This window comes from Colobus angolensis, unplaced genomic scaffold, assembly GCF_000951035.1.
Source record: "Colobus angolensis palliatus isolate OR3802 unplaced genomic scaffold, Cang.pa_1.0 Scaffold29, whole genome shotgun sequence".
Lineage (NCBI taxonomy): Eukaryota > Metazoa > Chordata > Mammalia > Primates > Cercopithecidae > Colobus > Colobus angolensis.
The window spans coordinates 7,713,419-7,729,194 of NW_012116154.1; the positions used below are offsets into that span (position 1 = coordinate 7,713,419).

The 15,776-nt window shown below is 36.1% G+C and overlaps 1 pseudogene across 1 annotated transcript; it reads right to left on the minus strand.

The window, feature by feature from the left end:
• Positions 1 to 10,976: 10,976 nt before the first annotated feature.
• On the minus strand, positions 10,977 to 11,718 carry LOC105516799 (annotated as a pseudogene). The gene has a single exon (XR_001002544.1). The product of XR_001002544.1 is annotated as a transcription factor BTF3 pseudogene (transcript).
• Between the last annotated feature and the right edge of the window lie 4,058 nt (positions 11,719 to 15,776).

The window sequence follows — 15,776 nt, forward strand, 5'->3', positions numbered from 1 at the left end:
TTAGCACCATCCCCTTGGTGCTATTCTCATGAGAGTCAGTGAATTCTCACAAGATCTAATTATTTCTAGGTGTGTGGCACCTCCTCCTCCTTGCTCATGTGATGTGCCTGTTCGCACGTCAACTTCTGCCATGGTTGTAAATTTGCTGAGGCCTCCCCAGAAGCTGAGTAGATGCCAACATCATGCTTCCTGTATAGCCTGCAGAACCTTGATCCGATTACACCTGTTTTCTTTATAAATTACCCAGTCTCAGGTATTTATTTATAGCAACACACAAACAGTACACAATGCACAATGTACACAGTGCCATACCCATTAGATTGGAGAAGGAGACTAAAGGATTGTTCCTAAATTGCTGTCACATGCACTTGATAACTTAACATCAGCCTACCAGCTCTAATTCTAAAGATGAAACAGAATTAATTTAGAATACAGGATGTAATAAAGGAGGCGAGGAAGGAAAGTTTGCATACAGAAGGATCATCATTGTTTGTGATGGTGGATATCTCTCTCCTGGGTTGGGATGCTAGTTAGGCATACGTTATAATAAGAAAAATTTTGGTGGAGGTCGGGGGGTTGCAATAATAACTTGTCTGCAAGTGTGGCTGCCAATCATTTCTGTCATCACTGTTTGTGCATTTTAACACTCAGAGATGGAGTCTACTTTTCCTCCACTTGGATCTGTGATTTGCCTTGATCAGTAGAATTTGCCAGAAGTGACATTATGCAAGTAATTCTGGGATTAGCCCTTAAAACGTCTGGAAATTTGCCCGTTTGCTCTCTTGCAACCTAGTTGTCATGTTGTAAAGAAGTCCAGGCTCTTCTGCTGGACTTAAAAGGTCCAGGAGGCTGAGGCATTGTGAGGACAGAGAGAGAGAGATCAAGTGGAAGAGAACAAAGACACCGCAGTCACCATCAGCACTTGGGATCAGAGATGTGAAATAGGCCTCTTTAGACTTTCCAGCCAAGCCCATTCAGGTTGAGCAACCTCACATATCCCTATGGGAAGAAGATCTTTCCAGTCAGAACAGAGAATGGTGAGAAATAGTAAATAGAAATAGAAGTAGTGGCTGTTGAGTTAAGCTAACAAAATTTGGAATGATTTGTTATGCAACAAATCATATTCTCTTGTGTATAGAGAATATCAATAGAGGTGTAGATGACTGGAGTAGTGATAGATAACAGAAAGAACTATAATAGCATAATAATCCTGGCTTTCTATGTTTTCTTTATTTATTCTGCCTAGAGGGAGGTGACGTAAGTTATATCTTGAATGAGTTTGGATGGATAAACAAACAAGCATTTGTGGCCCAGTCTTTCCTCTTCTTTTCTCTGAGATTGAATCCAAGAGAAAATCCTCTGCACCTCTTCTGCTTTGCTCATCCACCTCTGAAATATTAAAGGAGAAAATTCCTACCTGGTATGGCCTGCCTTGTTTTGTACTGCTGTAATTATGTGAGTTCATCTCTTAAGATTTGAGGGTTGGTGTTAGGAAGACAACTTTCTTGCATATATAAGCAATATTTTACATCAGCCCCATCAGTGAATATTTGCTACCCGTAGACTGTCTCTCTTGTCCAATTCCTCAGTTGTTTAGAATGTGGGTGGACAAGAGGCATGGTACTTATTAACCCCAGATCTAAAAATAAGGTCTTAAAACTCAATTTATATACAAAAGTTTTATAACTTGCTTATTAATTCCTGACTTTGTAGTCAAAAAGATATTTAGTTTTATAAAATATTTATTTCCAAATATTTGAAAATTATCTGCACTTAATAAATCACTTTGGTACTTTAGCTTTAAAATGCATTTAAAACCACATTTTCTGATTTTAGGAAATATCTTAGCAGTTCAAAAAAGAGCAAACTGTGGCAAGCCATATATTATTAAAAAACAAATAATTTTGCAAGGATGGAGGGTTTTGTGGCATAACTAGATTTAAGCATATGGAGTAGGAATTAGAACACCTAACACCTTTACTGATTTTCTTTTTTCATCTTCTTTCTTTTTATTTCTCAGTTTATTCAGTAAATCACTATAGAACTATCTAACTCTCTGGGTGGCTGCACATAAGAAATGAATTATAAATAAATATTCAGAAACCACTTTTAAAACAATCACAAATATTAAAATATACAGTGTTATTTAATGTATCATCAGAAATATGTATTATTATGTTTTTCTGGGAGCTAGGTGTCTTTAGGCGTACTCTAGGCTATGTGAAACCTTGAAATGGTTTTCTACTGGGACCAAAGTAAGCAGTAACTAGAATTCTATCTGGTAAAGTTGAATCATGATTAATACAAGCACAATAGACCTTTCTGTAGTTGTTTTGCTGTCAGTTCATGTTTTTAAGTATTACATATACATTCTGCTCTCTTAGACCTTATGGCTGCATTGTTGACCACTGTGTTCTGATTAAAGTTAAAAACTACAGCACTCTTAGCAGGTCATAAATCATCTCATTCATGTAGGTGCAGATTACAACAGTGGTGCAACCTCATCACTTTTATAGATGACTGTTTCTCATTAAGGAAAACATACAACAGGTATATTTTCTAAGCCCGTCAGAATGCCTCCAGCTTGCAACGGTGCAAAGAACATCTGTCATTTTCTCTCTCAAACATCCATCAGGCAAAATTATTAAATCAACATGCATCACTTTGTATAACAGAACTAAAATCTCAGTTATAGAACATAATTCTGGGATTGATTTTCCCTGCTTTGAAAATAAATAACTTGGCTTCATGTTCATGGTTATATAACAGCAGGAGATCATTATCTTGTGACAAAACTCTATTTTATTGACATTATCTCTAAATTGTCCCTTTATAGGATATATAAAATTTAATATACATTCAATTTAGTAAAATTCCATTCACGCTATACTGATATATCTCTATTTTTCTATTTAATTTACAGACAACATTTGAATCCAAACATATTTATTTCAGTGATGTTGTTTACTTCCTCCGTAAGTCATTCAGCAAATGTATAATCTTGATGAAAATTTGTATCAAAATACACAGACTTTGACACCAAAAGGCCTGAGGATGAATCCTGACTCTAGTAGTTTGACCTTGGACAAAGTGCTTACTATTCCTCTAATTGAATTTACTAAGTCTGCAAAATGAGGATAATAATAATAGTGTGTAATTCAGATGATACTTCCTGCACTGAATGAATTTATACATTTAAAATTCGTAGAGCAATGCCTTGGCATGCAGTAAGAACAATATGACCAACATTCAGTTTATAGTATTCATAGTTTTAATCATTTTCGTTCATTTTTTTTAGCTGTGTGGCCTAGAGCAACATATTTAAATACCTTAGCTACTCTGTGATAATAATACCTACTACCATTCTCAGTTGTTTTGGATATTAGATAAGGCAATATTTGTAATTGTACCATAAAATGATATAAATTATCCAGAGCAGTTTTGAGGTTAATTCATTAAAATTTGGGGGAATTATAGTGCTATAGAAAATAATATATCATAATGTCTTAGTTGAAAGTTGTCTCCAAATTGACTATATATTGTCCCATGCATTTTATTTTTCCTCCTCCGGTTCCATTATCTACTCTGCCTAATTCAGCTCTGTGCCTCAGAAGGGTGGCATGTGTGCATTGTATCAATTCATACCCTTACCCTATGGCTTCCTAGGGAATTTGGTGTAAAGAGGATTAAAAATAAAAGTTGAGGGCACATAGGATATGCATTATTTTGATTATTTATTTATTTATTTACTTTTTAGGCCAGGTCACAGGAAGTTATTTGTATCTCCTTACTGAAAGCCACACTCCTTTTGCTGAGACTCTAAAAACAGATCTCACTCTTCTGGTTCTGATAACTACTTTCTCTCCACATGCCTTTGGTCCTGTAAGACAGTTCTCCAAGTATTCTTGGCCCAGTCCATTTCTCCTTCCTTTCTTTCTTGTAATTCTGAAGAATAACTGTGGAATGTTCTAGAAATGTAACATCCTGAGATATGGAGGAGCTTTCTGGAACAACTTGGTCTGAGTTCCAGAGTCTCTTAGGATAGGATGTTCTTAGAACAGACTTCAGTGCTTTAATCAAGCAAGACACATTTTCCCAGGGTATAAAACCAGGTGTGGATTGCTTTCCAGGGCTACTAATCACTAGTGCAAATGGAGCAAGTGCAGATGGGACTTCATCTGCCCCAGGCAGCTTTCCTGAGATTTGAGGGACGAGTTCATCTTGAATCCTAGGCTTCTGCTGTCCCTTGCTGCCTATCTTTAAGTAATAAATCTGCTTAATGTAATTTGTTTTATGTGTAGATGTTTCATCTCATTAGACTTGGGCATGTGGTAAACAGTGTACAGTGAACCTGCTATACAAGACCTACAGGAAGTAAAGGCTTCCAGCTCTTGCCAGCATAGGGAACTTCACTATCCCTTGCTAGTTTCCCAGATTCACCCTTTTAAATATCATCTTTATTAGACTATCTTGAATTACTCAGTTTGAGTATGCTATCTGTTTTCTGTCTAGATCCTCACTGCTACAGGTACCCAAATTTGAGCTGTTGAGTAAATAGTCATATCTGAAGTATGTGAAAATGTTAAGGGTTTCAGAGAGATTAATTTTATGGTTGCTGAAACTTTTCACTGTGTTCAAGGTAATAGTTGAAGTGCTTGTTTTATGTGTAACCATTTTGAAGATATGAAAGTATTTGTCACCCTCAATTTTTAAAATAGTGTTAAAAAGTATAGTGTCTTTTGGAAACATAAGGTCAGATTAGCATTCATTTAGATTTCACAAGGTAACTGAACATAGATTTGAATTGTAAAGTAGCTGTAATTATCTTTTTAACAGACACAGTAACTCTTTTTGGCAACTAGAACTATAATTATAGACATTGCGTTCAGCACAAACTTCCATGTTTTTGACAGGCTAGAAGATGAAAAGATACACAGAGACTTCCTGTTGTTAGTCTCACTTTTTGTCTCTTCACATCTCTTAACATCTGAAACTATGACCCAAATGGGATTTATACTTCATTATTTATAACATATTGTCACTTTTAGAGGAATGAAGAAACTATGCCTTCACAGAATAAGGTTAATTTTGGTGTTAAAATGCAATTTATTGTTTGGATTAGGAGAATAATCTTTCTAAATAATAAAATGTGCCAGGATATTACAATTTTGAATAGGAAAAATAAATACCAATACAAAATAATAATAGTATAAATGAAATAATTTCTAATAATAAGATGTATCAAAACTGAGACATTGGGAATAACAAAGCGCATCATTCAGCTCAGGAACAATCTTATTGCATAAACTTAAAAAATCATTTTTGTTTGTGATACCATTTGGGGAGTTTATGATACATAGAAGTGGTTGGCAGAGCAATTCTTTATCATTCAAGCAAGTCTTCCCTAATTCAGAACAGGAATATTCACCCAAAGAAATTATGAACCATAGAAACAAAGCTTATTATCTCTGACTTTTAGATCCCCAGTTTATCTCAGAAGTTATCTTTCCAGCGTATCTCACACTTCCTAGCTTCACTATACCATTTTGAGTGATAAATACTGATATATTCATGAGTACAAGGAAAGATTTTGCTTCTTTGTAGAAATAAAATCAGATTTTAAATAAAGGAATATCTCTATAGACTTCTTTTTTATTCACAATAGCTAAGATAAGGAATCAGCCAAAGTGTCCATCAACAGATGAATGGATAAAGAAACTATGGGAGATATATATGTATATCTACAATAGAATACTACTGAGCCATGAAAAGAATGAAATCCTTTTGTCTGTGGCAACATGGTTGAACTTGAACCTGGAGGACATTATGTTAAGTAAAATAAGTCAGGCACAGAAAGGTAAATACCACGTGTTCCCACTTATAGGTAGGAACTAAACAAAATTGAGCTTATAGAAGCAGAAAGTAAAATTGTGGTTCCTAAAGGTGGGAAGACTCTGGGGGAATAGGTGAAGTTGGTTAACCTATACAAAATTATCTCTAAATAGGAGAAATAAGTTCTCATATTACGTAGCACTGTAGGGTGATTCTAGTTGAAAATAGTTTATTGTACATTTTCAAATAGCTAGAAGAGAGTATTTTGCCTGTTCCCAACACAAAAAGATAATAAATGTTTGATGTGACAGATATGCTAGCTACATATAGATATAGATGCTGTATTTGATTATTAAACATTGTATACAAGTACCAAAATATCACTTTGTACCCTGTAAATATGTACAATTATGATATGTCAATTAAAAACAAAATAAAATAAAAATGAAGCAAGAAAAGCATAAACACATAAATATTGTATGTCAGTTTAAAAAATAAAAAGCCAGGAGAAGAATAGATTAAGTCAAAGAGCTCAGCAGGCAGAGCAAGCACCAAGTCAATAGAGATTTTTACCACAATGAAAACATTTGGATTTGAGTTCACATGTAAAGGGAAAGTTTTGGAAGATTTCAAGCAGAGATGTGACATGATCCGATTTATATTTTTTCAAGGTCACCCTGGGCTTCTTTGGAATTTTATGTAGTGAGTGTAGAAGGTCAAAGAGAGCTAGCAGAGAGATCTATTCTATAACTATATTGAAATGCACATGATAAATGGTGACACATGGAGAGAAGAGGATACTTGAGGGCTATTTATTGGGTATAGTTCGCAGGACTTTTTCATGGATTAGTTACAAGGCAAGAGAGTAAAGAAGAATGTTAAGAGAGATTCTGTAGTTTTGGATTGAGCAGGTAGGTAGATGGTTAGATTATGATTTTATTTAGAAAGACAGGAAAGATTAGACCAATGGTATTTGGGCAGAGGTGGGAGGAGAGAAAGTGGGGCTTGTTCTGCTTTGTATGTCAAATTGGAGGTTTCCTCTAAGACATCCCTTCAATAGAGATATCAAGAAGCCGCTGTAATATACAACTTTGAGTGCTGCGTAAATTTTACCTCCAGAAGACTTTTAAATGTAAGTGCAGTATGTGTATGTTTAAAAATAGAACCCAAACCACTGTAACCTCAAAATTTATTTTTTACATGATTTTCTCAGTTTTTATATCTCATCAGAGGATTTGCAACTGAAAATAGTTTTAGGTTGAAGTCATAATTGAGACTTACCAGCAACTTTACTATTTAAAGCTGTTATAAAATTGAGGTCATATGGAAAGAGAAGGTCTGGAAAACTACATTTAAAAAATGAGTAGAGTAGGAGATGGAGTGGCTCGTGTCCTAAGAGGAACCCCAAGAAGAGGAGGTGGTGTGGAAGACAATGGGGAAAAGTACTTCAAAGCAGAGAGTGGCCAGTCATTGAGATAAGGGGATGGATTCAAGATATTTTTTCTATAACCTTCCAGATCCACTCTCCATCTTTCTCCTGCCTCTATTCTATCCCAGGAAGGTGAGATGGTGGTTTAATTATCATCTTCCTTGATCTCTGGCTTCTTTTGACTCAGCTAACTGGAATCTTTAGCATGACATTTGATGGAGAGAGGCAAATACATTCAGTGTTTATTCCCGTATCTCACTTCTGAAGTGTTTGCTTTGGGCTGGCTAAGTTTCTCTACTGGAGGACATAGCTCCTTTGGAGGTGGTCCCTTTTCCATGAATTTTCTTTCTTTTTTTTTTTTTTTTAGTAGTCAGTCAGTCCATCTTCCTTCCTCAATCTGGGATTAGGGTCAATAGAATTCCCAATGTTAATTGATCTTAGGTGCTATGTGATCCCTATGGTTTCTCTAGATTTTTCCTACAAGTTGTAAATACACCTACTACTCAACTTTCCTTGAGTTACACTAGTTTTATTACATTATCTGTTTTCTGTTTCAACCCTGAGTGATGCAGTACATTAAAATGGCATTGTGCCTGGAGTGGTGGCTCACGCCTGTAGTCTCAGCACTCTGGAAGGCCGAGGCGGGCGGATCACAAGATCAGGAAATCAAGACCATCCTGGCTAACACAGTGAAACCCCGTCTCTACTAAAAAATACAAAAAAATTAGCCGGGCATAGTGGTGGGCTCCTGTAGTCCCAGCTACTCCGGAGGCTGAGGCAGGAGAATGGCGTGAACCCGGGAGGCGGAGCTTGCGGTGAGCTGAGATCGCACCCCTCTGCACTCCAGCCTGGGCTGTAGAGCAAGACTCCGTCTCAAAAAAAAAAAAAAAAAAAAAAAAGGCATTGGATTGCAGTATGAATGTCCTAGCTGTACTTGACAATAACACTCTCAGTACGTGGCACGTGATGGGGGTTGTAGCCTAATAGGAGTGTGTATATAGGGAAAATTATGTAGGAAACAAGAAGCAGAAACAGTAGGACATAATTTTAGAATGTTTTGCTCTAAAGGGAGGAGGCCATTGGGGTAGTTTCTGAACAGGGTGGCATGTGGTAAAGGAAACATTACTGAGAAGAGGAACAAACTGAAATAAATTTCAAAAGCATTACATTCCTTATAGCAAGAACATTTTTCATACATGGTTCCCAGGTATGTTGTCTTTTTACAGACAAGGATCTTTGATGCCAGTACTCTCAGGGGGATCAAAAGTATGTCCTAGATGAACACTGAAAATAAAAAGCAGAAACTCTGCTTCTCAGCTAAACTCTGTTGCTTCCTCCTGGAATAAGTAGAAAAAGGCAGAGGAAATAACCTTTGAAATTCATTGTAACTTTTCTAGATTTTCACAACTGGGAAGAAAACAGGAATTAGGAGCAGAGGCTCTGTTCACTGTGCCCTTTGTAGAAATTGTATTTTTCTAAGTTATTTGAATATTACATATCTTTGGAACATGAACATTAGAAACAGCATGATTCTGAATAGTCCAACCCAAATTTTATCATTTATTCTTTTCGTAATATACTTGAGCTTATATCATAAAATTGATTATACTTGGAAATAGTGAATTTCAGACTTTAAAAGTTGCTTTCAATTTCTTAGAATCTATGCTTATGACAATTTGCAGTTTGTCTTATGAACAAAGATGTTGGTGTAGGATACATCTATGGGAAAAAATGAGAGAAATGGAATTTGCCATGAGATCAAGAATGCCTAGGGGGGGAAACTGGGTCATGTAGATATAATTGCTGAGAATCACCCCTTAGTTCTCATTTTTTATATCCCAAGGAAATACATATGAGGCTTCAACAAAGAGAACAAATACAGAAGAGAGTAGATAAACAAAGCAGGTCTAAAGTTTAAAGTGTGGTTGATAAAAAAGAACAAACCCTTTAAGCTTTCTGCCTTGTCAAACAATGATCACAATGATCTTGACCTCTTCATGGGTCTCTTGTTACTAAAACAGTTCTGTGAAATGCCTCATTAGTTCAGGAGAGTTGGAAATGGCATGCTACTACATTTGTATTACATTCTACGGAGCTACTCATTTTTATAATAAGCTTGATGGATTAATCCGAAAAAGGAAATTCATTTATTACACAGCAAAAATAAAGTTTTAGCACTATATTTATTTCATGGACCTGTTATCGAAATTTTCCCCTAAAATCATTACATAATAAATGTAGATAACAAATGCAACCAATCTAGCTCAAATATTAAAGCTATGAGATTATGAGGACTGGCAAACAAATACAGCTTTAAATTACATATTCATGTGTCTTTAGGATGATGAAAGGCTAGAAATGCATTTGAAAATGCATTGGAAAACTTGGGAAGTTATAATCTGTTTTACAAATGGGTTTAAGATTGCTTTAATTATTTGTCTATTGTATGTCTTTCATTTGACCCAACAATGAAGAAAAAAAATAACAGTTTATTATAATGTAATTTAAAAATTGTATTAGTAGTCTGTGTGTCAATTAGGCTGTGACCTCCAACAGATTTGCTGACCACACAAATATTCAAAATCCATGATGTTTGCTTAAGAAGGCTGAGTAGTATTTCAGGTTAATTGGCTTATTTACTCCTTCCAAGGGGAAGGCACAATAACAGAGTAATAATCACTGCACAAAAGGACATTACAAATTTATAACAATTAGAATCACACAGATCAGCACAAAAGGTAAAATGCAATATATCAGACATGACAGATTAAAGTTAGTTAATATTAAAAAAAAACACAACTCATCACTCTGTTGGAGTTCCAGGAAACTCAAAAAATGGCCTTTTTGTTTTGTTCACCTGAGTGCGATACTCATTAAGGAAACAGAAAGGTATGGCAGATGAAAATCTGTGTAACTGAGCAGGAACCCTGGGGAGTCATATCTGGAGATCTTAGGAACCTTGATGTTGCCTGTGCTTTCCTTCTCCCATGCCACCATATCTATTACACCATCAAAGTATTACATGAATATACCCTGAGAAGTTTTGTGAGTCCATCCAATCATCAGTCTCCATATAATTGATGTATACAAAAAGGCTGTGAGTGTCCTGCTTTGGGTGTACCTCAACATGAGCGAAAGGAATATCGTCAATGTCTCCTAGCTCTTTGTTCTTAAATGCCTGAGCTTGGCCTTTAAACTTTCAGTCAGTCAGAGGCATAATTGAGGAGAGCAATTAGGGTTATAATTGAGGAGATCAATTAGGGTTATGAACCCTGTCAATTAGGGTTATCTATGAGGATAGTCCTGCCTCCATATTCATGAACCTTTCTTCGGCATCAACATTGCTCCTTTTTGGATCTTCTTGGACTCACTCATGGATTGTATAAATTTTACCTCCAGAAAGTTTTGAAATGTAAGTGCAGTATGAAATGTAAGTACAATATTTTTAAAATAGCATCAAAACTACTCTAACTACTCTTAAAATCAGTTTTTAAGTTATTTTCTGGGCCATTATAGCCCATCAGAGGTTTTGCAATGAGATCTTATAATATACCAACTATATTTCTTTTTGTGTGTGTGTGTGTGTGATTTTAAATCTTTAATCAAATCCCAAAGGTTATCAGCCATATTACTTACCGTGATTAGCTTTCTATAAGCAATTTTTTTTTACTGTGTACAGATCGGTGTCAATAAAATTTAAAAAAAAAAACCTGTATACTAGGCAAAGAACTTTATTAACCTTTGTTTCAAACCTGATTCCCAGGCTTCTTCGGCTTAATTAGCTGCAAAGAATGAATTGTGTATAAGCAAAAACTGAAAAGAGCTGCAGTGTCCAAGGGGCTTGGGCTTAAAAATATTAGAGATCTAGATTTTATCAGATCCATAAACAAAAATTTCTTAAAAAGTGGTCATAATATAAAATAGCAACTCCCAGTAACTTCTTCAAGTTTTATCTTCAGAAGTTGACTCATTCAGTTTGCCTCATTCTTGGAAGCCTCATCAAAATTCTCCACAAGATCTGGAACTTCATCATCATCATCCTCTCCAGTAGCAAGTGGTGCTTTTCCATCCACAGATTGTTTGGGCAGATCTTCGGCCAGTCTCCTTAAACTAGTCAGATTATCTGTGCCAAGCTGGTTTAAAATGCTGGGTAGCATTTCTGTCAGCTGCTTCGTCTCAGCATGGCGTGTAATGGTGAAAGTGTTCGCTGCCGGAGATGCCTGAACTTTAGGGTTGTTAAAGTGGATCACTGTTCCTTGGTTTGTAAACATATTCACCTCTTCAATACTGGAGATATTGTTTACCCCTAACTTCTTTAAGGAGAACTGAAGTTTTTTATCATCTGCTGTAGCTGTTCTATGCACCACCTTCTTTCTGCGAGCAGTTCCTTTCCCACCCATGCGCACTTGTGCCTGCAGTTTGGCGAGTTTTTCCTGGTTCATGATTGTTTCTTTCATCTTGTTGGAGCGAATAAGGGGCCGCGCGGGGGACTAGGGTTGGTGCTCAGGGGGTCTCGGGTGGGCCAGCTGAGACCAACTATATTTCAATAATAGAATTTTAACTATAAGATGCCCCACTTTGAAGTTAAAGTCTTACCCACTGTAAATTTTCTGGTAATATATTAAAGTTCTATGATTAAATTTCCTTGCACTTTAATAGTATATTAATAAATATAAAAGGTAAACAATTTTAATATCTAAAATCAAATTATTTTGTGCTTGAATGTTCAGTGAAATTAAATTCTATCCTTCTCAACCACTTTTCTTTCTTTCTTTTTTTTTTTTTTTTGAGACGGAGTTTCGCTCTCTCGCCCAGGCTGGAGTGCAGTGGCAAGATCTTGGCTAACTGCAACCTCCGCCTCCCGGGTTCACGCCATTCTCCTGCCTCAGCCTTCCGAGTAGCTAGGACTGCAGGCCCCCACCACCATGCCTGGCTAATTTTTTGTATTTTAGTAGGGACGGGGTTTCACTGCGTTAGCCAGGATTGTCTCAACCTCCTGACCTCGTGATCCGCCCGCCTCTGCCTCCCAAAGTGCTGGGATTACAGGAGTGAGCCACAGTGCCCAGCCCCTTCTCAACCACTTTTCTGTAGGGTGTCAGATCAGGAGGCTCTTGATGGTTGGCGAGAGTTAGTTTTTGCAAATATTTTGAGCTTTATCTGTCTCGCTGTTTGACTCATAACACTTACCGTGAGGGAGAAATGGTTTGGTTGACATTCTGCCTTCTCAATGCAGAAATAAAACACAATATGAGAGAAAGTTAAGAGTTTAATTCTGGAAAAAAATAGTCATAGCAGATGTCTTTCAAGAGCCATGAAGATGGCTTCTTTAAAAAGGATTTTAATGCTTTAGCTTATCAAGTAGCAGGGACCAATGTTTAAAGTACCAATAAAAGCTTATTCTTCTATTATTATTATTATTATTATTATTATACTTTAAGTTTTAGGGTACATGTGCATAACGTGCAGGTTTGTTACATATGTATACTTGTGCCATGTTGGTGTGCTGCACCCATCAACTCGTCAGCACCCGACAGCTTATTCTTATCCTGTGAAAGGAGAAAGGAGTATAAAAGCAGGTAAATAATCATTAGGGAAAATTTCTCTTTTTTTATAGACCACAGAATTTGGAATGATGTATTTTTGTTCAAAAGTATTCCATAAATATTTGATTAGATATTTAAGTGCAAACATGACTTTCTACCTCCAAGTTACAATCTAGTAAGGGAAACAAACACACAAAATGAGATGATTACAATAGAAAGAAATTGCACTGGGTACTCTGAGAGCCCAGCGGAAGGAATCTACTATAAGCTAGGTGGGTAATAGCATATTAATTTGAGATAGCTTTAAAGTAATGCACAGGTTTTGATAGGTGAAAATTTTTGGCAGGGACAAAGAATATTGCTGATTATTACTACAAAGCACAGGCGAAAACAAAGGAGCTGGGAAATGTGGATCCTTGGCAACACAGTGAGTGTTTTCTTAAGTCTGGAATTCATAAGATGTAAATATGACCATATTCTTTAAACTTTGAATGTGAACCTCAGAAATTGGCAATGGTAACCCAGATTGTGTTGGATAATTTTATGCATTATCTCCTTTAGTCATTCAGAAATCTTGAGGACAGATTCATTTCTTTTTATGTCATTCTTCACATCTTCAATAACACAATATATTTCCAAAATCACAGATTGCCAATAGAAAACTTAAGGAAGCTTTTGTTTGAAGACAAGGGAAAGATTAATTAAACCTCATATAAAACAAGCAAACAGCAACAACAAAAAACTGCTTATTCAACTGTGATGTGGCTTGGTTGTGACCCACCCAAATCTTACCTTGAATTGTAATAATCCCTAGGTGTCAAGGGTGGGGCCAGGTGGAGGTAATTGAATCATGGGGGAACTTTCCCCATACTGTTCTCATGGTAGTGAATAAGTCTCATGGGATCTAATGGTTTTATAAATGGGAGTTCCCTTGTACAAACTCTCTTGGCTGCCACTATATAAGATGGGTCTTTGCTCCTCCTTTGCCCTCTGCCTTGACTGTGAGGACCCCCAGCCCCGCAATGTGTAACTATGAACCTCTTTCCTTTGTAAATTATCCAGTCTCTGATATGTCCTTATAACAGTGTGAGAATTAACTAATGCATACTGCTATCCCCTAGGTATTTTTATGCAAACTAAAATTTATTTCTTTGAGGTGGATATAGACTCACAGGTATACACAAATTGGTGAGTTGGTGATGCCACTGTTCAATTTATAGCGACATCATTTGACATTAGTAGCCCTGCAGACTCATGATTTGGCAAGAATAGCAAAGCTCATATGTCTGCCCTTACTCTCTACGGGCTAATTGAAAAAAATTCTCAATCAGATTCAACTGCTCTTCAAACTACCTGTTGGATATTTTTCATATAGTAGGCTTCCTACACAAAAGTCAATATCTCTCATGTCCTATCTTTCTTTGATAAAACACTCCAATATTTTATTATGGGAGTAATGTATATATGTATATGTGCATGTGTATGTGTGTTGTGTATGTGTGTTTGTCAGAGTCCAACTTAAACATTGTTGGCAGATGTAGCAGACATTGGAAAAATAATGGGTTTATTTGTGTTTTTTTGATAATCATCAATCTATGATTTGAAAAAGATGAAGTTTATAAAATAGAATTGGGAAGTTGGTCATATGTTTTAGAACTTTCCCCTTTCCCTACAACCAACACATTTCATGAAGTGAAAAGATTAAATGTAAGCACTTAATTACATAATACTTAAATTAAATACAATAAAAGTTATAGAAAGTGGCTCATACATGACTAACTCTCAACAAATGCCAGTTCTATTTCCCCACTTTTCTCCTGAGTCTGGATCATTAGAACGAAAGATTTTCAACTCTGAAATTCCAGTTGGGTTTTACTATCAAGTAGAGTTTGTGGCTTTTGAAATTGTTAAGGTTTATTTTTTCTCTCATTTTCAAAATAGATTTGAAAAGTATTAGAAAAAGAACTCGTCTTGCCATAATTTGAGAACAAGTCCTAAATAGCACAGTTCTCTAAAATTTCTTTGTGCTCTTTAGAATTCAATAAGTTAACATATTTGTTCTTGATGCTATCACTAGATTTTTAGTTTTACTTTTCAATTTTATGCTGCAGTGTTTTTGAAAGGAAGTCTGTGGCTTAAGCTTTATAAATATTTAACTGCTGCTATAAAGATTTGAATTCTGAAGCCAGGTGGAAAGAAGAAAATGTAATTGGGGAGAAAAGACAAAACATTAGAATGACCCTCAAACAGTGCCTGGAGGAGTTAGCAGGAAAATACGTGTATTGGTAAAATTAACTCCTTTAGTGGCTGATACTAAAGCACACCAAAGTTGAAAGACTACAAGAAAATTCTTGCAAGGTTCCACTGAAATAATTTATGTACAGATCTAGTGTAATCAAATTCCCTTTTACAAATTTGAGCCTGGCATTAGGATCTTACAGCAGATAGAGTTAGACATCTAAATCGTAGATATGGTGTAAATAGCAACAGTTGGATTATCTCACACAGTCATCCCTCTGAGGTAGATCTTACTATTATCCACCTTTTATGTGTGAAAGGATGGCCATTTATAGAAGGAAAGTGATTTACCAACTTTACAATTTAACAGTAGACAGAACCAAGACTCTAACACAAGTCTATCCTGCCCAAAAGCCTAGGATTCCAACCACAAATAAACCTACACATTTATTATCCCTGGGTACAGTGGGCAGACCGAGTGTGGTCCCCATGTTTCCTGTCCCCTGGTGTTCATGCCTACAATATTCCTCCAGATGAGAATACAGACCCCATGACATGTTGATCACATTCTTGTGAAACCCTGAGCAGAGAAAGTACCTAAGCTGTGCTCACATTCCTGCCACAGAATCTGTGAGATAATAACTTTTTAACGCTGATAAGGTCCTAGTAATTTGTTATGCAGCAATATAATGTAAATATGAAATGATTATAACTATTACATTCATGATATGAAC